The sequence below is a fragment of the Hirundo rustica genome, chromosome 5, assembly GCF_015227805.2.
Source record: "Hirundo rustica isolate bHirRus1 chromosome 5, bHirRus1.pri.v3, whole genome shotgun sequence".
NCBI lineage: Eukaryota > Metazoa > Chordata > Aves > Passeriformes > Hirundinidae > Hirundo > Hirundo rustica.
Window position 1 is genome coordinate 69,496,019 of NC_053454.1, and position 24,877 is coordinate 69,520,895.

Here is a 24,877-nt window from a genome sequence, read left to right on the forward strand (position 1 = left end):
TTCTTCAAAAGGCAGGTTTTGAATGATTCATGGAAAAAGTAATCTACATCAATAAAAAAACAGCTTTGCGAAATTCACAGGAAAACACATTTTGGAGTGAGCAGAATGACCAAAAGAACTGAAATTTTCATCCTTTCCATTCCTCTTTTTATTTTTAATTTTCTTCCACCTTGTCCCCAAGCATTCTGAGAACGTACACTAAATTTTTTATCTTTATTTTTATATTGTTTATATCCAGTATGCATGGAAGTTGTTTGTGCCTCATAATCCATAAAATGTGACTTATGAAAATTGCAACACTGCCAACATACATCAAAGGTAGAACAGAAGAGATAAAGTAAGTTTTCCATTTGAAAATTTACAGGATTTCTACAAATATTACCTTGGCCTAGAGGATAAATCAAGCAAACAGGTCTTAAACCATGGGACTGATGAAGTTAGCTGACCTACTCATAAAAACTGTCAAATTGTAAAAGAAAAGCATGTCTTGTTTCATGGTGCCCTGAAAAAAGTTATTCTGAACAGTCCTGATACTCTCAACTATTTCCATAACTACAATTTGTCAAAGAATTCAGTTGCTTCTAAGGAATACAGGCTTTCTTATTGGTATGGTCATTATTTCACCTTGTAATGAACAGAAATTAAACCACTATCATGTACATTGGCTATCATTTAATTTAGCCCCCAATGACCATTATACACCAGCGTTCTCTTCCCACTTTTACTTCTTGTTTCATATAAATTCATCAGTGCAAGTCTTCATTTTTACAGGATTATCCTCTTACCAGAACAGGAACCACGACTTCCCAAAGAAAATTCAGGCAATTCAGTGGAAACGTTGGTATTAAAAGCATGGTAAGAAAACCACCAGAATTTCCTCTTTGTGTAGAAAGAGTAAGAGAGCAGCTAATTAAGAAGACTGCAGATTAACATGATGTATTGTCTTCAAAATATCTCCAATTTGAGGTGTTTGTTTCCTATAAAGAAGTACATAAGGTGAAGTCCTTGACAGGAGGCCCTTAATCCTGCACATGTTTCAGGTGCCTAGAATTGTATCCATCTGCTTGTGTTCTATAGTCTAATTGTAGTCCACGGATGCCCTTAGTAGCATCTGCTGACTGCTAGTTTTGCCTTGTGGTTCTTCACTTGTAATCTTAGTAAGCAAAATCAGTGACTCTACCTGTTTAACTCTGAGGAATGCTGTTTGCATAATATGTTTGGGGAAATTCATCACGTGGGTTTCTTTGACTGAATACAATATCCTAAGTAAATTAGGATATATATGTGTATTTACTGTGAGAGTACAATATACTTAAATAAAATGGAAGGCATCAATAGAATCAAGAGATTTTTCACAAGGGTGTTTGTTGCACATTTTGTCCGAAAGAATAGCATGTTCATCACAGAAATGCTTTGCTCCCTCCCCTGATCAGAATGAGAGGTTAAAGCAATGGGGTTTGAGGTTGAAATTATTGTCTACACAAATTACTCTAAACACTGCACAAGCAAGAAGTTCCAAAGAATAAAGATTTACAAGATTTATTTCCTAGGCTTGGGAGGGTTTGTGTTTTTTTAAATTTATTTACTTTTTAATTCAAGTCAGCTTCACATCTCTCGTATGCTCGGCCACTTTTCTTGTTTTGACAGCATAGAGAGCAGAATGTTAAATAAGCAATGTGAAATTACATTTGTGCGAAAGAAAATTAGGACCAAAATGGCTGATGGGTCTGGTTCTGATCATTTACACCAGTTTTACAGCTCTGCAGCCCAAGTCTAATTAGCAGAGTTAATCATGACTGATCAGACTCATGGAAAAGGGGGGGTGTCACAGTCTCTTTCGACATGACTACGTCTTGGAGCCAGTGAGATGGTAGAGATATGTGATCAGCTCCCTGATTTTAAGGCCAGGCCTGACTCCAATGAAATTGGAAGCCTCTGCCAAGCAGCTTAGTGTTGTCAGGTCCCGGGCATTGCGCCACTGGAAAATAGCCATGTTGGAGTTCTGCTCTGCGGTCCCAGCTCTCCCCACGTGTTGGAAGGAGGCATGGAAATGTAGAGCCCAGCTGTAGTGCAGATGCACCAGCTCAGATGCTCAGATGCATGCTCTCTGGAATACTTGCTTCTGGGTTACAGCACAAAGGGACCAAAAAGACAGCTTCTGAATCGTTTATTCTAAACCTAGGAGGCTCATTAGTGAAAAAAGAGAAGCAAGATTAGACAAAACTGGGTGCTCAGAACACAGAACTGCAGACACTGAGTGAAAAATGCCCTGTGCAGTAAATGGGAAGACAGTCTAATAATACAAAGGTTGATGCAGGGCTTGAGTCAGACCTCGAACCACTCCCTGTTTGCTCCAATTTATAAACACCATTAGGGTCTTTTGGAAGTGCTCTTTGCAAGACACACATTCTTCATTCATATGACACTTTTCTTGATATTTTTATTCCTTCATACTTAGAACAGGTAAAAGTTAATAACTCTTTTTTTCATTTTCTTTAATTTTAAATTCCACGGGTTTAATCACATCAATCTAAGTTTGTGTGATTTTAGGAATAATATTTAAATTCTTAACTTTTATCTCTTAATTATGGGTTGACTGTGTTTTAATTGAAAATACTAGAGGAAGTCTTGACCTGCACATAGCCCTTTTACTTTAAAATATTTAGTATTTCAACAGCTTATTAAGCCTTTCTTATTCTTTTCTTAGTAGGTGATTGTTTGAATTGAATGAATATTTTTTGTTTTCTACCAACCACCCTTTTTCTAATGAAATAAAAATGAAAAATTTCCAGCCAGTTCTATATTTAAACAACTTAGCTTTACTGTGCTTGCACTTCTTTTGTGTCTCTCTTCTCCAAACACTGTACCAAATTAGTTTACACAAAGAAATACTGAGAAAAACAAATAGTGGTATAATGGTGGGAAATAATCATCAAGTCAACATTTCAGAATCCAGTGACTACTACACACAGTGTAAATCTGAGACTCAGAAGTAAACACATCAAGCTGTTTTTTCTATGTCGTGTGATCTACACACCTAATTAACCCAACTTTAAGGTCTTAACATTTCACAGCAGATTGCTTGTTAAGTGAAGCAAGTAACGACTTCAGAATTATTTTAAAACGTAATCTGTTTTACCAGAACATTTCCCTCACTGTATTACCTACCTGTTCATTTATCTGGGAGAAAATTCAAACAGAAATGTGATTGTGACTACGTTTTTTAAGTACCATCGGTGTGGTGAGGTGCACTTCCCACCAACAGGTTATTCACCTGAGCTAGAGAATAAAGGTTAACTTAGATACCTCTTTCATCAGCAGCTTTTACAAGCAGATTTACACACTGTGTATTGTGATTGCATGTTTATTTGTACATTACATCCCACAGCCAATCCAAATTACTATCAACAGAGAGGAAAGAAGAACACACAGGATGTAAAATTACCCATAAAGCATTATGATATATTGAGGAAGGTTACTGGCTGCACATCCTACTTGCTATTTCACCTAATTAAAAACATTAGCTTCAGATATGGCCACAGATGTTCCAGGCTCATGATATTAGACCCATCTTTTTTTAGTTGAACGATTTGTACAGGGCAGCATTTAGCCTCATGGATAAACATATAGCTTCCATCACCACAAAGAGAAAACAAATATTCTGCATTTACAGTAGGCTTTAAATTTTCCAGGGAGACTCAGCCTGATACAAAAGGCCAGGAAAATGCAAAAGGCCAGGAAAATACAAAAGGCCAGGAAAGAAAGCATATTCTTTGTATTTACAGAAGTTTTTGGCATAGTAGTTTGTCTTCACAGAAAAAAGTGATCCTTTGATCACACTTAGAAATGCAAAATTCTTCCAGGATGCTACCACCATTCTTAATATTAAAGCTTTGCATTGTATTGTCAGCTGTATTTACAGGGCCATGAGGTATTTTGAGGGGGGAAAAAAAAAAAAAAAGCAGCATTTTTATGGAGACAAAGAGTCTCTATACCCTAAAGAGCTTGGCATCTAACATGAAATTATGCATATGCTTCCTAGGGCTAGGACTGTATCAAAAATTATTGCTTGTGAGAAAGAACAGCTCCAACGTTGACTCAAGGATGAAGCAGTAATTGTCTACTGTACGAAGAAAAGATTCTGAACCAGAAGGGAGAGAGAAAGGGGGTGAGTCAGCACTAAGAATCTGGAGATGGAGAGTAGAGAAACAGTTTTGTGTTTTCTGTACATACAAAGCTTACTTTTTCAGTAGTAGAAATGTAGGCTATTCCCAGAAGGGAGGACAGCTTATTTTGAGACAAACCCACCTGCCATAACCTCTCTTGGGGCTGCTCAGATCTGTGCTGGTGAAAGCCTAGTCACAGGATCACAACTTGTACAAAACGAACTAAAAAAATGTAGTTCTCAAGGAAGTAAAAAAGCACCTTGTGGAATTTTCAGGAGGACATAATTGTGTGATTCTTGGTGATTGTCACTGGAGTTGCTGCAAATGCCTAAATACTCTTGGAAAGCCACACAACTATAAATCCCTAGGCATCCAGCTACTTGAAAACATTCGGTTGTCAGACCCTAGAGATTTAAGAGAGAGATTCAAGCAAGCTCAGTGAGCAGCTTAGAAATTGGGGGAAAAAAAAGGTCACTAACTTAGGCAGGTTAACTTTATCATATTTTAGTACATTCTATTCCAGAGCTGTTTCTGAAATTGCTTACTATAACTGATGCACAAAAAAAAAAAAAAAAAAAAAAGATTGACTTAGAAGAAACAGGCTTTAAAAAATTCAGGACAAGATATTTAGGCTAATAACATTTCTGAACAGCTTGTTTGGGAGAAATGTACTTGTACACATTTGGCAAGCATACTATATTGCCTCTACATGAAAAAAAGAGCAAGAACAAGCAAAGCGTTGCATGATATTAAATAAGATCAGATGTTGTTCTTGAATAATACATTCAGCTACACTTGTTCCAATTCAGAACTGAAAAATAATTATTAACATGTTATATTTAAAATATGAAATATTTAACCAAAGTTAAACAAAAAGGTGCTAGCAATGAAAGACTGATTTCACAAAGCCATTGAAAAGAAAACCATCTGACAAAATAAACAACGACCAACCAAACAAACAAAAAAAAAATCCTCAAACCTAAGAACAACTATGAACAACTCACTGAGAATGCAGGCAGCAAAGCAAAACCACTGTACACTGTATTGAATGTATTGTAGCCTACAGACACTTGTTTTGATTTAGGACATTGTTCTTTTAATTATTATTCCAGTAAGTAATCTCTATGCTTCTAGAGTCCTGAAGCTCAGCTGCTACAACAGTGATGATCATTTTGTCAGACAAAGACTACCAAAAATTAGGCCAGTATCAGGAATGAGGACATCCACTGGTCAGGAGAATGTTGGCATGTCATTCTGGATACCATGCAAATCAGGACAAGAAGGAAAAAGGTACTAAAAATAGAGAAAATATTTAATTTTTTGTCTTCTGCTAGGGAAGAAAAATTCTGCTTTCTAGGCCTTTGTGTAATTTCTTACTTCATCAATGCCTTTTTGCATAGCAAATAAAATTTTTGAAGTACCATCAAAATTCCATTTAAGTTATTTCAACTTTAAGATTAGAGGAATATGCAAATGAAAGACTTTTTCTTTTAGAGCTGAATGTTCCTGCATAGCCATCCATGAGAAAGTATCTCTCAACATTATCAGTCATACAGAAAACCCTGACATGCCAGACTGTCTTCTATTCATCACAGCTATACAAACTTGAAACTAGCACAGAGATTTAGGTTTTAGCTCCACTCTCTGCAGGACTGCACATTTTTCCATTCCTAACTATCATTTATTCTAGATAATAAAACTGACATAAATTTCTGACACTGCCACAGCCACCTGGCTATATTCCCATCTACCACAGGCTGACCTGTGCAGGCCTGGTAGTCATGACAAGTTAAGGGAGCCTTAGAAACAACATATTTTGAAAGCTTTTGATACAGGTTTGTCTAAGAAAATCTTTATTAGCTAGCTTTCAAATTAACCTTGAATGTATCTTGCAAGGCAGAATCTGTGTATGATCCAAATCTCCAAGGTATTTGTCATTTTGATATGGAAAAGAAGAAAGCTTTGTGGTGTTTTTTTTTTTTTTTTTTTTTGTTTTTTTTTTTTTTTGGGGGGGGTAGATGAAATTAATAATTAGTTATTATTTCAGTGAAATAAATCAGCTTCTTCATGTATTTTCAGATACAAGGTGAGTTGCATAGCCCTTTACATTTTATTTTTAATAGGAAGTTTAGGAAATTCATCACCCTCTTTCTTTAGAAAATTAGCATTTTGATTACCTCTGACAAAGAGCTATTTGTAAATAAATACACACATCTATCAGGTTACTCAATGCCCCGTTGTGTAGGAGAAGGGAATACAGGTGACCTCGTCCCTGATTAGTAACAGCTGTGTTAATTACAATACAGCCTTGCCCCTGATGAGTCACAGCTGTATCCAATAAAGTGTGATAAAAGGGAGGGGGTTAGCTAGCGAGGAAAATCATGAAGGAGGTGGAGCTTTGAGGAAGTGGGAACCAGAGGAGCACGAAGAAGGATCCTGGGGAGAGAGAGAGTCCCTGCTCTGAGGTCAGTCTGGGTCTGTAGCTGGAACCTGCAGTCACAGTCTAGCTGAGTAAAATCCTGCAGTCAGGGTCTGTAAACTGATACCTGCAGTCAGAGGCTGCAAGGGAAACCTGCAGTAGGCGCTTGGATGGTTGGAGTCAGGATGGCTGAGCTGTAAAGAGGAATAAACCAGGACCCTTTTCACGCTGTGATAAACAAGGAGTCTGTGTCTTGGCTGCTGCAACATCATTGTAGCTTATTCAGTGACTTTCTGGAGTTCGGTGATCTCCACGTGCAATCTCAATGATTCTATGATATCCTGTTTCCTAATAATTTTCCTGGTTCAGCCCCAGTGCTGAGCTGAATGCAGGTGTGTTGCAGGACTGGGGCATTTGAATTAGAGCCAAGAAAGCTCAGAGTTCACACTGATTGCGATAAATTATGCTTATTTTGTTTTTAGCAAATGAAAACTTTGGCTCAACTACCAGTACAACAATACAAACTGTTCATCACAAACCATAAAATACTTGAGATACAACTGGGAAAACTATTCCAACTTGTGCATTGAGTTGAACAGTACATTAATGACCATTTTTCTGTTTTGCATCAGATAAACAGTTAATTTGACAAACACAGGCCTTTAACATAGCAGGCTTATTATGTTTTAAATTCTGACAGTGTTCTTGCTTATATTTTTGGTTACACTGTGAGATTTCTACTTTTAAAATATTGTTGCCAGCATGTTTTTCTGCTAATGTAGTTTACTTACCTATTTTCATGCTCTCTGAGGACAGTCTATTAATACTGAAATGTTTATTTTCTAATCCATGAATTCAGAACTGTAATCACAGTGCATTGTTTTCTTTCTGCCTTTTTCTGTAGTTGCGTTTCTTGGGTTTCATTCCCTTGCTGCTGCTAGAGAGGGGGATTTAAAGTGACAGATAACAGAGCATTCCAATCAATTGTTTCTACTTTGTGCATACTTTGTGCCATGTTTCAGGCATGCTCTTGGGCTTTTTTTCCTCTTAAGTGGTTCAAACCCCTTTTAATTCGTAAGAAAAAAACTCTAGGCATAATGGTTTTTTAACCATGATATGTTATGATGTCTTCTTCAAATTGTGTTCCTTCCTTGTGTAGATAGATACGGGAGTGTTGGAAGCAATTAACATAACTCAGAGAACTAATTTCCTGTGGTTCTTTAACTCAGTATTTATGGCTTTCAAAAGAGTGGATCTGTACTCTAAGGATTAGTACAGTCTATAAATTTTAGTCGTCTGACTCTTTTTTTTTTTTTTTTTTAAGGAATTAAGATAAGAAAAAATCATTGGTGGTTGAAAATCACATTTTAAAAAAGCCAACCCGCTTTGTAAAAAGAAGAGGTTTTTCTTCCCTTTCTTCCTAAATCTTCCCCTCCCTCACGAAGAAGATGGGTTTAAGTTATGCTGCAGGAGGCCTCAGCCATCTCCTTTGCAACTGAGTTAGTCACACACCCTTCTACTTTCTGAATTTTTTCAGCCTGACTTCTGTGACCCAGAACCAGGTGATACCCACATCTGCAGCCTGACCTGTTGCACTGCCATTGATCAGGGGGACGATTCTGTTATGGACAAAAAAGGATTAGGATTTTTTTCTCCAAACAGCTTTTGCCAACGTGATGGATCTCTGAACCACTTGTTTATTGGAAAGTGACTTTGCTGATTTCAGGGGGGTTGGACTAGAAAACCTTTAAGCTTGCTTCCAACCCAAACCTTTCTGTGAGTCTAGGACAAAGAATCACAGGTGTTGGCCACAGTGCCAGCACTTCCCATCCCAAGGGCACTGATCCTCCCAAACCTCACAGACGCCCCTGAGTGGACAGGGCTGCCAGGCATCTCTGTGTGTGCTTTGTTTCACTGGGAATTTCCAACCTCAAATGGCCCATTTAGGGGCATTAAGGCCCCCCTGGCTGGATATACCTGGAATTCCTGACTATCCATGGAAGCCATGACAGCACACTTTCCCTCACAGGGTCTGCTCCACCACCACCAGCTCTTTTAAATTGCATGTCCTGTGTTCTTCATGAGGCAAAGCGTTCATCCAGAGGTAGGGAAAGCTTCCAAGAGTTTTTGCTATCCAACAGGAGGGTATGCAGCCAACCTGAAGCCAGGTTTAAGGAGTGTGAGCCATTTATTTTTATTTTTTAATTGAATGCTGTGGTATCCTCTCTGAACTCCTTTTACACCTCAGCCTAGCACTCACTGGAAAGTAGTGGGAAAGGTCCTGTTGAGCAGCAAAGGACTTAAAAAAAAAAAAAAAAGTCCAAATTCTACCTTGAAACATTGATTTTTAACATTTTGCATAAAATACGTACAAATCCTAAGGAAACCCAAGCCAACATTTTCCTGCAAACCCTATATCTTACTAGAGAAATTGTTTAAAATTGAATAAAAATAAATTTGACTTCTTAAAATTGAATTCTCATCTGATTAATGAGCTTTACCTCTGGCATCTCAAGCTGCCATCAACAGGCAGCTGTGTACTGCTACGGGAATGATATAAAACTGGAGAATATGATTACTGTGGTCAGGTTTTGTTGAAAATGGGGTGCTTGGACCATCTCCTTCCCCTCCTGATCTCTTTACATTCTATGGTAAATAAAACAACTGCTCACAAAGGAGCATAAGTCAAGTTTTAATGCATTTTACCCATCTTCTAATGTAACCTGGTAATGAAAATACTGAAGTACTGGCAATGCTAGGGGATTTAAGTGTGTTTTGCAATTGTGATCAGAGTTTATATTTGGGACGCCATGATTGTAAAGTGGATTACTGAGTCATATTTGTCCTTCCTTGCTAAAAGATTTATGGGCTCAGGGTCTTTATGACCCTTGGGGGGCGGGGGGGGGGGGGGAAGGTAGGCTGTATGAATTGGAAACAGTGGGGACATGTGCTGTGTTTAAACACAAAAGGGTTGAAATGGGAATCAAGTATCAACATGCATATGTTTATTTTGGAAGCTTCTGGTTGAGTGATGAAGTACTCTGACAAAAATATTAAATGTTATCTGCAGCAGATGCTATACACACTGCATCACCAGGTTTTCCATTTTATTGCAGGGAGGGGAAACAACCAACCCACTGCCACTAAGGGAAAAAATAACAAATTCAGTAAATCAGAAGAGATCATCAGGCCATTGGTAAATCACTTTGTTATTCTAGTAATATCTTCTGGTGTATTCATACATTTTTATTGATGACGTGGCTCTACGTGGAGAGCAGAAAAATGCTCTTTTATAGAGTTAATACATTCCCTCATTCAGGCCATGTGGAAAAAGGGGTAAAACGTGGCTTGGAATAAAAGGAGTTTTTACTCTGTGGACTTTCTGTACACATACTGTAAGTCTGAGCTAGTTAAAGTCCCATGGTCTCCAACAGAAAAAAAAGAGATTTGAAGATTTTTACAGGATTCTATAAAATCCTTGTGCTGTGCATGGCTGGTGCAGATCATAGCAATGACTAAAAGATTCCAGGGATGTACAACGGTGTTGGGGTGTTTATTTTCATTGGTTGTGCCCGGATCCTGCTAGGGAACCATGACAGTGTAGTAGACTCCATGGGGTTGATTCTTTAAAGAATCAGTGACAAATTGATCATTTGCTGGATTGAGGAATCTGTTTCAACCTGTTACACAGGTTCTATGCTGTGGTGATGTTCTTGGAGTTTTTGGCATCACAGAATTATTTTGATTTTTCTTCAAGGCATTTTTTTCAAGATGCCACTGTGCCAGCAGAAAGCACGTAGTGGAACCTGGCTGATTTCTCAGCTCACAATCCATATGCTGTAGTTGAGTGTATCTGCAGAGACTTATGTCAGAGCTCTGTCAGCGAGACAGATTTGGTAAGGATCTTCTTGAAAGCCAAACAAAGAAGCTGGAGGAAGGTGTGGGATCACACAAGGATTTCTGCCAGCAGTTGTGCGGACAAGCAAGAATCAGTTATTTGTGGGATTTTCTTGTTTTGGATTTGTTTTTACTCTCAAATATTTTGTGGGTGGTTAAAGAGTAAAATGGGAAAGTTATGCAGTATTTCAGTTTGTGCTTGTTGTGGTAACTTCAAACCTTGTGATACAAAGTAGGCTTTTAAAATAATGTTAGGACTTGAAGGAGAGGGACGAAAAGACTGTTTTAAGGAAGTAATCTGTCCCAATTGCAACCCAGTTTTATATGGGCTAGAAAGAGGGAGATAATAATGCTCTTCTTGTGGAGTGCACAGCATGTTTTATGTTTATGAAAGACAGTCAATTTTATTTTGCAGAATCTGTATCTATGCTCAGAATGGCAAACCAAACAAATGCTCTACAAGGTCTTGTATTTTAAGTAGAGAGCAAAGAAAAATATTTGCTATGCCTGTAGGACTTGCTATTTGTCTCTCCTGTTCACAGTGTGCCACTTCATATAGATGGATACTCGTTCACTGGACCAATGAGCTAAATTAATTTGCAAATAGTATCAGTTGACCTGAGACTGCACTTTTTCTAAGTAAACTTTTTTGGAAAAAAGTCATAATCTCACTAGAAATATGGTTGTGATAGACCCAGGCAGCTGGAGCATCCCATGCCTGCTGTTTCCTTTGGAATTTCTCTTGTGATAAATTGCCATAAAATGGTGATGAAAGGAGAAGAGTTGGGGGTGCTTTTTATTTACCCCAGTGGAAGACTTAATTCATGCCAAATTGTGAAATTTGGGACTAAGCTTATGTTACAGCTCCTGAAGTGTCTGCAGAACCCTGTGGGCTTCAGTAAATCACTCTGCAGGGGAACAGCTACCTGCCTTTGCTGGACCTTAAATCTAGGCACTCTTTTTGGGATGCTGCTGTTGTCTCTGAGGGTGAATCACTTCCTTCCCCTGCCTTAATTCTTCTCTTCATGGATCTGAAGAGAGCTCCTGTGGAGATCAGGAACAATCTCCTACGTGGTGCTAGAAATATAAAACCTTGCCAGGGGAGGAATTTAAGAGATGAGGTTCAGATTCTGTCTTTATTACAGACACTGTAGGAAAACACTCTTTCCTTCTTTCTTTGTGTCCCACAGAATGTCCTGAAAGTATTTGCATATTTGTTGAACAGGACAACCTGCACAGGAAGGCCATAGCATATGTTCTATGTGCTGTCATGCTACGACAGCTGTAATTTGGGCTGGGTTTGGCTGGTCCAGGCAGCTCAAGCAGCAAAGAACTGCCTGGGGTAATCTGCTCCTAGCCTGAGACATTTTTATTTCATTACACAGCTACACATATGTCTTATACAGCTTAAGTAAATTTTGGTTTTAAAAACATCTCTAGGGAGAGGGCAAGCCTGTTATTTATTATTATTGTTGCCCTTGCAATCCTATCCTTGCTAGATTCCCTCTGAACTTGCAAACTCTCTAGCCTGTCAGGTAAAACAAACCACAAATGAAGAAAGGTGAGAATGTAAAATCCCCAAATCCGTGTTGAAGTTCTATTTTATCTACTACTAAAATTGTATGTTGCAAAGGTGAAGAGAAGCATTAGAGAACAGGTGCCCTGAATGAAAAAACATTTCAGACCCTGGACCTAGAAGCCTCTTTGTTGATTTATTTGAGAAAACTACAGTATTTAGTACTTGATTCAGGGCAAAAATGGAGTTTCTCCACTCTTCATCTTCAAGTAAAGAAGAATGAGCTTTCCTAACAGACCTTGCCCTGCCAATAGGAATAAATGACTGTGATTTCTGAATGCTCTCAAGGAGACCTGGAGACTCAATATGCAAAATCTCTCATTCTATCATTGAAAGTGCAGCCTTGGATTATTACTGACAGCCAAGATGCAGTTAAAGTAAAGGTCATGCAGACTATTGACAATAATAAATTCTAAGATTTGCTATCTTTTTGCTGAGGCCTGCATTAGGCTATGCATCAAAGACCTGTATAAAAAAAATAAAAGTGGTTTGCCCTCAGCTAATAAAAAAAATGCAATGTACATTTTTCAAGCTTGCTTTTTGAAGGAGCTAGAATAGACCTCTTGTATTTCATATTCTTATCTTTTAAATTAACACACTGGGAGACCTGATGACCTAACAGTCAGTGTTCTCTGTGCCCACACGTAATACATAACTGAGGTTGCTTAAAATCATCTTCTGCCAGTGGGTGTAGCATAACAGTATGTTTGAATAAAGGCTGAGTGTAAACACTAGCAAGTTAATTCAGTTTTTGGTGTGTAAGCCTAAGGTAAGGAAAAGTCTTTAATGTTACAGTTATTATTAAATTGCCTGTTTCCAATTGGGAAACAAATATGAATTGCTTCAAAACTCAGGGCACATGGTAGTTTTTCTTTGCAATTTCTTTGTGAAAAAAGGGGTTTAAAAAAAAAGGATAGAGAAAGAACAAAGCCTAAGAAATAGAGCTGCTCAAGGTTTCAGTTATTGATGCTTAAATGCAGGGAAGAGCAACTCTCAGAAATTAAGTAAGACTTGATAAATGACTTACAGCTTTAGCAATGAAATTAATATATGAAAATTTGCTTTTTTATTTATTAACTTTTGACATGGAAGCACCATTTAGGTCCCTTTCTTTGAGTATAATTAATGAATTTGGTTCTTATGTGTAACAGATTGAGAATCCTGGATATTCATTGCAGTTCTGTGATTTATTCAGAGAGCAGACAGTTCATAGTGCTCTACAATATAACTTGTCATATTTAGAACTACAGCCTAACCCTGATATGGAGGGAGGGGAACAACAACAACAACAACAAAAAACAAACTTCAGAATGAGAGAGGGCAGAGGAGTGAAGTTCTTGACCCTCTGTGGCAAGGCTAACAAACCATGTGCATATTAATTGCCAAATGTGTGTGTTTTTGCCGCAAGAGCATTTGCCCAGGGGAGACTGGGCAAACACCACCAAGTAACACGGTTTTCAGCTGATGGTAACAACTTGTCACCACTGGAGACTCGGAGCTGAACTGGCAATGGAGCACTGAAAGATGCAATTGTGTATTATCAGTCCCATAGGTTACCCCCCACCCCCCCACATGCAGTTTGAGAACAGCAAGATTTCCATTACATGCATAGCAGCTTTTTAAGTACTGCTGAAATATCTGAATTAGCTTATGGATGTGTGACAAAGATTTCCTGGTGGTTGTATTTAATGGAATGGAGAAAGCAGTAGAGAGAGAAGGGTATTTGTCATGGGTTAGTACAGTTTGGTTTTTTTAGTTATAGAAGAATGCAGAATGATTTTCTGGGACAGGACCTGGGAATTACTTTAGAAAGGACAGGGACCTATCAGAAGGTTAGCTGGAATATTGACACCTGTTTTGACCACTGAAAATTGTCAGCTATGACTCTGGGAAGTACCATATAAAACCCCTTGATTTCCTGTAGGTGGGCCTTTACCTTTTTCCCTTTGGCCAGAGAGAGACAAGTAACATCGAGCTGGGCCTGCTGCTCCCCCCTTTTTGGGGTGGAGCTGGCCTGAGGCCTGGCCGGATTCCATCGGCTCCCGGGTGAAGGAGGAGGAAGGAGAGGTCGCTGCTTTACAACAGCTACTTTCTCCAAACTTCCCTGGAGCAGAGATCTCTGCCGGGCCCCTGGTAAGAGCTATGGGCACCACTTAGGCTGAGGCCGCCCCGATTTACACTGAGGGGTGGGCTGAGAAGGCATTTATGATCCTGCCTGGTTTTTGTGATTCCAGACTGCCCGGGTGCTCTGATCTCTGATGTTTCTGTGTGAGTGCTTCCTCCCTGACCAGTGCAGCCTTGAACATCTAATACCATGAGCTACCGCGGGAGAGAAGAGACTCTGGACAGATTTAACCCTTTCCTGGCAACATGAAGCTTCCAGAGCTTGGCCCTTCTCTGAGAGAGAAAAGAGAGACATAGTGAGCATGAAGAGGAAACAGCATGAAGTCAGTAGAGCGAGAGCACTAAGACCAGAATTTAGTGAATGTGAAACCACTACGTTAATTGGTGTTTCTGCCCAGTTTTTGAAATTAAAGCCATTCCAGTATTTAAAAATCTATTGCTCCTGTATCAACTATTAAGTAAACAAACTCAGAACTAACTACTGCTTCAAGCACAGAGAAGGTAAGAATGCGTAAGGGACTTTCTATCTCACACATATTTAACTTTCTTTATTACATTTGATTGTTGAGATGCCCCCCCCCCCCCCCCCCCCCCAAATGCTTCAATTACACTGGCATTTGTTTTCAAATAAGTGAAATGAAAAACCACATGCAACTTCAAAATAATTTGTATTAAAAACATATAGAATTGTTATTAGGCTATCTATTATGACTATAAAATTGTATTATTTTAATAGTCAATACAAGAGAAATATGTCTTTTTAATTGTATTTCTTTAAATTAAGCTTTTAAATTATCCAATTACTACTCAGTTCAGTGGAAATCAATTAGCACTGAGATAAGAGTGTAGTCTTTGTCTCGTAGATACTATACATATATATAAACTGCAGCATATTTTCAAGGTTTTAAGCTATTCCAGTGTTATTCCAGCTGTCACGGCTCCTTTACCTCATCAGGTCTCTAGTGCCGATGCTGTGATTTCAGTCACCTAAAGCAAATGGAGTGTGCACAGTGACCATTTCACAAACTGGTTTGGAAGTGTTGAATTCTCACTATCAGGCCTGGTTTCTTCATCTGCATGATCTGTTGACCTGCTATATGTTGAAATGAGAATGAAAACATAAAAGGACTCAAAAGCCAAGTTGTTAACTTCTAGACTAAAAAGTGAATTATGGCCTGATATATTTGAGAAATTCCTCATATTTGGCTTAAAAATTTTGGTTTGGAAATTGCTAAAAAGCTATTTTGCATTACTAAGTGATCCAGAATTAAAATGTGAAGCTTCAGGAAAGATGCTTCTGCCTTTCAATGGGCAGTAAAAGGAAGTAGGGCAGTGTTGGGGCATTCTTGCCTCCAGCCTTTTTGTACAGCTGTGAGTGAGTACTTGGGGTCTGTGACCATATGCATTGCTATAACGTCTTCATTGCCAAAAATCTGTGGTTTCAAATACCGGTACAAGATGGGCCAGCATGACAATTAAACATTTACTGTGCCTCATTGTTTGTTTATGCCACGTTTTCTTTGGATTTTCCCCTTTTGTCAATCGCTTGTATTGCCCTATCTGAATTAGTGGTTCCTGTGGTAACAGGATGTGATGATACTCCCCTGGAACAAATGTAGTGAGTTCTACAAGTGCAGTAGGAGTCCTGTTTCTACATGTTCACCCAATACCATGTCATTTGGATCCACAAGTGAAACAGTTTAGTTTATTTTCCTTTTAATGAGCACTTAAATAGGCTGAGAGGCATATGAGCTGAGGTCCCATGAACAAACTGTCTTAACCACTGCACCAGATTACAAAAGGGAAAAAAAAAACCCTAATTACCCCCGAAGATCACAGAAATAAATTTGTCACCAAACACTCTAAGGTAACAGTAGTGAGCTTATATCCCCTCAGAGCTGTCCACTTGTGTTACTTGCCTTCCAACTGTATAAATTATACAGCTTGGCTTATTATGTTACCATCCAGCTGTTAAACAAATGGTCATGTATGTGCCCAGAGGTGGGCTATTAGCGTGCAAAAAGTCTTTTTATGCTCCCCTTTATTGCAAGACTGCATCATGCCAACCTGAAGGATTGATTGCTGACTGTGCTGGTCCTTGTCTCCCCTCTGCTGCTGCTGCAGGATTTGGAGGTGGCTCAGGATGGTGAAGTTGCTGCATGGCCCTGCAATGGCCATCTCAAGACATTATTGCTTTTTCTCAGGCAATTAGGTTTAGGGAACAGTGTGCACTCAAAATGATGTGTGCTGGAACTGCGTCTTGGAACTGTCTTTTGTCTTACTTAATGGGTCTCTTTATTCTCAATGTACCAGGGAGGCCTGTCAGCTGACCTGTGCTTTGAACCTTACCAAGCGAGTTCACAAAGTTCTGATGTGTTGCAGGCTTTCAGTCCAAACATAATAGTTTTATTTCACTTCGGGGATTTGCCTTCAGCAAGGGGATTGAGGGATGGGTAGGGAGGAGTTGTGTGCTTGTGTGTTTTACTTTTCCTTCAATTTAATTTTTTTACCTTTATGCCAATTACTCAGTGCCCTAAAATGCCCACCATGAGTCTTGCAAAAGTTGAAGCGTGACTGTATATGACACGGATTAGAATTCTGTGAATTCAGAGTGAATCACAATAACACTTCTGGTTCTGCTTTTTATTTTGGAGTTTGTTCCTTTTGATTTTAGGGCTTTTTGGGGTTTGTTTTTTTTTTTTTTTTTTTTTTTTTTTCCCCTTGCAGTTTACTACAATGACTCTGCTTTTAGGCAGGTTATATACTTTTTATATCATTAAGGATAAATTTCTGCTATTCCTTCCCATGTTATTCTACCACAAATATGTGACAACACATGATAGCAAGTGCTACAGGCAAGCTTCTAAGTCTTCAATATTATGTGGTTCTTCTAAACATGTATATAAGTCTTGCTTTCTTGTGTTTCCTACATACACTCCAGGCACCTCTGTTCTGGAATATTGTGCCTGTTCTTGTTAAGAAGGGTTTTAGATTTGTTTATGTAGGGATCCAGAAGCATTAGTGTTATTTTGCAGTCCATGATCAAATATACTGAGTGTGACATTTTCAATGCCACTGCCAGTGGCGGATTTTTTGTGTGTGTTGGATTTTTCAGAGTAGTTCTGCTGGGGCAAGAAAGCTGCCAATTCTGTCCTGCCAGAGGTGCCAATCTCTCTGTACCTGCAGCCTGCTCTATGAATTCTTTATTTTATTTGTGAATACTCTCCTGGTATCCAGAAGGGCAGCCATGGCAAGCAGATGAGGGTTTTCTTAGAGTGAGGCATCTGGTGACGCATCAAACTCTCCAAGTCACCACAGTGCTTAACTGTCTGTGTGCAAACCTTTCTTATGTTGACACACATAAAAAGGTGCAGGAAAACAGTGTGAGGCTTATGATACCTTTGGAGCAGCTTAAGACCTGTGCAAACTTCTCCAGTGCACTGCTCAGGAATCCCATCTCATCCTTATGTGCATCCTGGGAAAAAGCAAACAGATGTCCACTTGTGTAAATTAGAATCTAGCAGCGAGTTGTGCCCTGCACTGAGTTGCCAGGTTTGCCTGTTGGGTTTGTGGTCTGACAGCTAAAAACCCTCTTGTAATTGGGCTTGATGATGTGTCATGATTTTAATTACATTTTAAATGTGGTATGCTAGCAGAGTCAAGTGCCAGTTGTGTGGAGGTGAGTTTTGAAGATAATACACATCCACCTGCGGTGTGCTGGGTTTCTGCCAGTGGCTCTTCCTGACTCACACAGAATCAAGATGCTAATGGAAATAGTATCAGTAGCAGGATGTGATGATCTTTTATCTCACCAGATATTGAAACAAAAGGCATCCAAGGAATTCTGGGTCAGCTGTCACTGAAGATCACTGAATACAGCAGCTTACATTACCACTTTTTCAGTGTTCGGTTTCAGTGATTTCCCCAGGAAGAATACAGGCTGTTATGAGCCAGAGGGTTAGTCAATAACTAAAATTGTACGGTAAAAGCACACCTGAATGTGTTTTGAGATCCTTCCTTGCTCTAAAGAATGATACAACTGAAGCTAGCTTTTTTTTTTTTTAGTGTCTGTATGCAGAGAACTGCTTATTGTGTTGGCAGCTCCACAGGTCTAAAGGTTTATCTGTAAGGTATGTCATGGAGATTAATGTCTTTGCAAAAAATTAATTCCCAGATTTTTTACCTTGTATATTGTCCTGGAATGAGCTTGCTCATTTGAAAGTTTTACACCCCTTTTTGACATGCATCCCGTTCAGCAACATTGTACTGTTTTTCCCTTGGGCAACTAAGTTTTGAATTATCCTTTATTTTTGGGGGTTGTTCATATTTTTAGTGTTGTGTTTCACACAGACATAGCAATTTTTCTGCAAGATGCAGACCTATTTTCTGCCCCTTTGACAGGTAAAGGGAACTTGAATGCTAATATTTGAACCAAACTAAGGGGAAAACCAAAACTCAGATCTACAAAAGAATTAAGTTTATAGTGGGATAGTAAATATTAATGAGTCTATATTTGTTTAAATTCAGCTATAATATATTTTTCCAAGATGAATTAGGTGGTAAAGGACAGAGATACATTGAACAAACAACAAAAATCCTGAGTGTGAAGAGTTAGTAACTGTTCCTGGTTTTGACTGCTTTTCTTTGTTCTACACTATAGATTGCAATATACATGTATTAAAATTTATGATAGATGTTTTAATGTATGTGTATCGATTTAAAATATTTGTATCAATACATAATGTCCAAATATGGAATCCCATGTTACTTACCAAAGTATGTAGTAGTTACTGGGTTTTTTGTTTCTTTTCTTATACTTTAAAGAAATCACTGGGGTGATTGAGATTCCCAAAAAGTGGAATAAATGGAGGCAGTCATGTTCTCAGCATAGGTGGGTAACTTCTTTGTGCACATACCTGACTTGAAATGATCCATCCAGTTGTTATTAGCTAATACTTTAGTAACTTAACTGTAGGAGAAGAGCAGGACTTAATTCTGATTGGTGTCTGTAGACTGTTGTGGAAGAAGGTAATTTTGGTCTGTTTTTATTCTAGTCAGCTGCTGAAAATGTATACCTATATTCCATTTTTGAATGCAACACTTCACACACTTCCCCAAGCAGGTGGTACGAATGAAGCCAACAGTTTGAGATTTGCATACATTAAATGCAAACAGCCTTTTTTGAAGGGTGTGACAAAATGCTATCAAAGAACTAGAATATGGGTGGGAGATAGAGTGCTTTTGAGCATCACAGTGGAGATGATTTGTGGACTTACTTTACAAAGGAAGTGGAGAAGCGGCAAAGTAACTCCTGTATCCTAATACTTAAACAACAGTTTGCTGGGTGATGCTGACAGGCTTATGCAAACAATTTTTCAATTGGATTCAGCTGCTGGATTTGTATATTCCTGGAGTAATTTTGCCCTGATTCCTCACTTTTCACTCATGGGGAGATTTTAACGCAGGAAACAACTGAACTATTTGTAAAAGGAAGAGGTGCAGATTCGGGACTACTTAGATCAGAATAGGCTGACGTTGTACAGAGTAATTCATCGGACTCTGCTGGGGGAAGGTTCTTCTGAAGATCTGCATTTCTTTGTTGGGGTCTTGGCTCATTCTTCCAGGCAAGATATTCACAGGTGAGACTTCCACCTGCCCTGGGGGATATTGCCAGCTGCTAAGCAGTGAGTACCTGTTACTGTAGAAACTGCCTTGTCCTCAGCAAGCAATGCAGTTTTTCTGAGGCCAAGAGAGGCATCGGGCAAAAGATTACTTTCTAAGGTAGCAAAAAGAGACATCTCGGCCACACGCTGCAGGTTTGGCTTTGAGTAATAGTCTTTTTCAGAACTGCTTATCTTTGTTATTAAAGAGCTGCTAGGTAAAATTCAGAAATACCCCTGAAATCAGGTTCCAGTACAGCAAACTGCTCTCAGTCTAATAACTGCACTGGGGACAGAAATTCACCCTGCTTTAGTCTCATCCCTGGCATAACCTGGAAACAGCTGCTTGCTGTGCGCTCCCAGGGTCAGGAGCTGAGGCACACTTCCACGCAGCTCTTTGCCCAGGCACGCATCCCAGGTCACCTCGTAGGGCCACACCAAGGAAAGGCTTGGGTAGGAGGAAAGGAGACCTGGGCTGAGAGGCTGGTGGGAGCTGCAGAGGGCTCCACCCACAGCCTTGGCCGTGTGTGTGCTGGGGTCAGACCTGCAGCCTTGCTGTGGGAATTGCAGAGCTTGGAGGGAACCGAAGGTACAGTCAGGCTTTGGAATTAGCTTTGTCTAGTCACCAGGCCGCTGGGATTCGGGCTGAGGCACTTCTGAAATGGGCAAAAAGGAGAGATGTCTTTGGGTGTTTAGCCATTTAAGGGAGAGGCTTGGTCTGTTCTCCTCTCAGGTCGATGCTGTTCAACCAGCCTTGTTCTTTAGGCGAAACATTGTTTTGTGGACTGCTAATGTTTGTACATTTTTGAAAATTACTATTCCGGGATGAAAATGCTCACATAAACCTGAGTGTAAAAAGGAATAACCTGGTTAAAAAATAATAGGTTCCAAAATGAAGAGTCAAGACATGAATCCTTTCTCAATAAAGGATATTTAATTCCCCTTATAGCATTTGGCTTCTAACAGATTATAAATGCATTTTACTCTAAAGACTAATTTAGCAACTGGGTCAGTGGCTACAATACCATCCTTATTGGTTTTATGATGGATAGAAGCCCCTGACGCTACGTTTGCTTTTTGAAAGGTTTTCAACAGATTCCTTTGTCATTTTGAGACTGCCTTCGATCTTTAGCTTTCAAAAACAATAAAACATGCAATGACTTTGTAGTTGCTAATGCTGAAAATTTATTAAGAACAAAAATGTAGTCTATGCTGAAACTTATTTTCATTTATTATTATTCAGAAGAGTACTAGTATTTCCTCATAATAATTTATTAAACTTAGTTTAAATGAAGAATGGCCTATGCTCAGGAAACCTGGGGTGAGCAGAGCATCTCATTGCTTTTTTTGGAATGTGGATGAGAATAGTATGTTTCTTTGTTTCTTCAGCTGTTTTGAAGGCAAAATATTATAGTGTGCAATTTCAGAGAGAATACTAAACTGAGTATCTTTTGGGAGTGATAAAGAAAAATTTTTTGCAGATTTAATTATTTATAAAAGGTAATGCCTGAGCCATGTGGCTCTGACTGCAGTTGAGCCAGGTATAAACAGACATTTCACTACCTTTCTACATCCAGTTGTCAGTGTAGGTTAATCCAGGCCTGACACAACCCTCAGATTCACTCTAGGGCCTCTCAGCACAGACTACCCTTGTTATGAATGGTGTCAGGCAGGGTGATGGCTTTGTGCTCGTGATGTAACACCACCACTGCAGGTAGCAGAAGCTGCCACTTATTTTATTCTAGCTTGGGAACTTGAAGCACATTTAAAAAAAAAACCCAGACCCAAAAAGGAACCTCAACAAACCCAAAAATGGCATAAAAACAAAAAGATAAAGCTTTTTTCTTTTTAATGGGTATACTATTTATCATTCATAAGTGAAAGCTTAGACTGTCCAGGTTCATACTTTATCAGCTGTAAACTAATTTTTGCAAAACCAGGTAAGTCCTCAGGGAGTTAATTGTCTTGCTGAACTAAGCCTTTAAATTATGTAAAAATTTAATGTGTTGAAATTACCAATACACATTTCAGAAAAGCTTAAGGCTTTTTCTTTCTTGAAGGTACTGATTTGTTCTATGATTTTATTTTTTGGCCAATTGCAGCTTTATGATACTTGTATAATATGGACAGAATATAGAGCAAGGTTACATAACTGTTGTGGTTTAGGGATGGTATTTCCAATTTATGTTTGCACCAAAGCATTCCAAACCAGGTGCTGCTCACTCACTCCCCCATCCCCTTTCCCTCTCCCCTGCAGTGGGCTGGAGAAGAGAATTGAAGGCACACAAGTCAAAGATTACAGTTTGAGATAAGAAGAGCTTACTGGAAGCAGCAGTGGAATAAGCAAACCAACAATAACAGCTACAACATAGATAATAAACTGATGTTACCCAAATTCTCCTTTCATCATGACCAGCCACTCCTTCCCTGCTCCCAAAAAATGACCAGAGGTTGTGTAAAATACCCTCTGTGCCTAAGCCTGTCCCTCCTGGCTACTGCAAAAATTAACCCCATTGTGGCCAAAACCATGACATTACCAGATTATTCTGTCCTATTTGCTTCATGCCCAAATCCTATACTTTCTAGCTATGTTTGTGTAGACGCAAGCACAGGTAACATTTCCACAGTCAATGGCTGTTCCTCCAAGATGTCTGAGTTCACTCAGCCCATGCCTGGGTTTTATCCATCCTAGAGGTTTCCCAGGGCAGGAGGGCTGGTGTGGTGTCAGCTGGAGCAGTCCATACACCTTGTCCATGGTAGTTATGGCAGACAGTGGCAGTGTCATTCAGCATGCTCTTATCCCCAGTTCCACAGTCCTGGGTGCTCCTCTCAAGTCTCCCTGGGTACTTTTTGCCGGAGACCCCAGAAAGGAAGGATAATTCTCCTCGGCTGCAGTGTAAAGCACATTTTTCACTTCCTGTTCTGAACTGTCCAAGGGCTGCTGCATGAACAGTCTCCTCTTTGCCTCATTCAGAAGTGTAGCAGTGTGTCTCATCCCTCACAAGAGCTTATCTGTTGTTTGTTAACCCGTCAGATAACCCAGACAGGACAAGCTGCCTTGCTGTTATTTTGGTGCCGTGGGGTTAACACTGCTCTGGCATTTCCCTGCCGCCAGCAAAGGTCTTACTGTAGAAGTGAGATCTGTCAGGATAAGCCAGTTTTTTGTCTGACAGACACCTCACTTTGCGAACTCTACAAGCCGCACAGATGTTGCTGGACTATGGTTTTTCCATTTGAAAATAACTTCTAAGTTTCTGCCCTTAATCCACATGATGTAAGTTAAGTTGCTCTTACCAATGATGCAGTGTATAATTTCAATTCTCTAATAATTTTTCACCTACGCTTCTTGTGTGCCACTTTTTATGGAGGAATCCAGACAAACAGAGCATGAGGATTATGTAATGTTTATACTTAGCTTGAGAGTTTCCTCAGTTCATAACAAGGTATCTGGGACTCAAATGGGAAAATCATTGCCACTGGTATTCCCACTGATGCTAGTTTATCTTCTGATTTTTTTTTTTTTAAATTGATGGAGAGAATTTGCTCAAAATATCTGTATTGGTCTTTTGGCTTATTTGTCCTTGAGGAAACAGATTTTACATCAGCTGAGATTTTTAGGGTGAAACTGGTTGCCTGAAACTTCCTGTAGAATCAGCGGAAAAAAATTAGGTCTGTACTATGCCATGAGCCATCTTTGAGGTATTAGTTCTGTGGTTAAATGAACCTTGAAATAAATGGAATTAGTTCTGTGGTTAAATGGACGTCTCTTCTCTTGTGGCCTCAAAGAGAACCCAGGGAGATGAACCAAGATGTGTGTATCTACAGATTAGAGTCTGAAGATAGGCCTAGAACTCTCTTCCAACACCATCCAAGCTTCTGTCATATTGGTGCAGCACTTTTATTTTCAGGATCTGTGCGTTGTCTTTCTATGAATCTCCTCTTAGATGGAGGTTGTAAAACAATTTTTTTCTTCCTGGGTTAGAAAAAAAAGTCACAGATTAGAATACAAAATATCAATTGGGTTAGCAAATATTTGATCACAACCCATAATATTACTGTAGCGTAGGATGATTAGTAAAAACCGTATATGTCAAATAACAATATGGACTTGTGTGGGTTTTTTTTTTTTTAATCTGAACATGTACATCAACTGTGGATAATAGCACTTTCTATTTTAGCATATAGCAAATATGTTTTATGTCTTCTAGAAGGTATAAAACATCACATATTACAAGATTTGACAAGCTGGGCAAATGGATTCTCTTGGATTATTATTATGGAAAGAATTTCACTTTATTTCAATATTCTAGAAGTTAGTTTATTTGTAAATTAATGAATGACCTCAGCATTTTTAATTGTTCTTCTACCTCAGTAATAATAACAAAAAAAATCTATGCTATAGAGGTGAACTACTTTCAATTACTCTGAGACAAAATGGGGCAAAGATAAAACTTGGAATGGTGAGGACCTCATGGAAATAGCCTTTAATTTCCATAGTGGTATAGCCAGGAGAACATGTCAAATGCACAAAGGATGCCCCAGAATACCACTCTGTTCAGATCAATATAGGTTGTTGTAACTTCTGAGCTCTTCAAATGAAACTCTGCGCTTTGTCATTTACAGTGTGGTGTTGTGTAGTATGATTTAAAATGAGAGTAGTTTATATATTTGTTATTCAAACCCATCTATGAAAAAATACTCTTGTTTCAGTCTCTGAAGTCTTCCTTTAAGAAGTTCAGGACTTGCCTGAAATTCTGATAGGAATTTTATAAGCTGAGTTTGTGTGCGTGTATGTATGTACAAATGCATGGCACAGCCTGGGATCTGTAATCTAAACTGACCTTTAACTGCTTTGCCAGGTGCCCTGAAGCACTGGTCCTGCTCATTATTGCTGTTTGACATTTTAAACATAGCCTGAGAACTGAACAGGTAAATGACAATTAGATGACTGATGATATAAAATCAAACCTTGTGATTCATTATGAGAACTGAACTTCAATTTCAAGGATGTCTTTTAAGAAAACAATAATCAACA

At 39.0% G+C, this 24,877-nt stretch overlaps 1 long non-coding RNA gene across 1 annotated transcript; it reads left to right on the forward strand.

The window, feature by feature from the left end:
* The first annotated feature begins 6,553 nt into the window (after positions 1 to 6,553).
* LOC131378561 (uncharacterized) lies at positions 6,554 to 23,447 on the forward strand. The gene is made up of 4 exons (XR_009207873.1): positions 6,554 to 6,631; positions 9,702 to 9,781; positions 18,248 to 18,312; positions 22,100 to 23,447. It is a non-coding gene; the product is annotated as an uncharacterized LOC131378561 (long non-coding RNA).
* Positions 23,448 to 24,877: the final 1,430 nt, after the last annotated feature.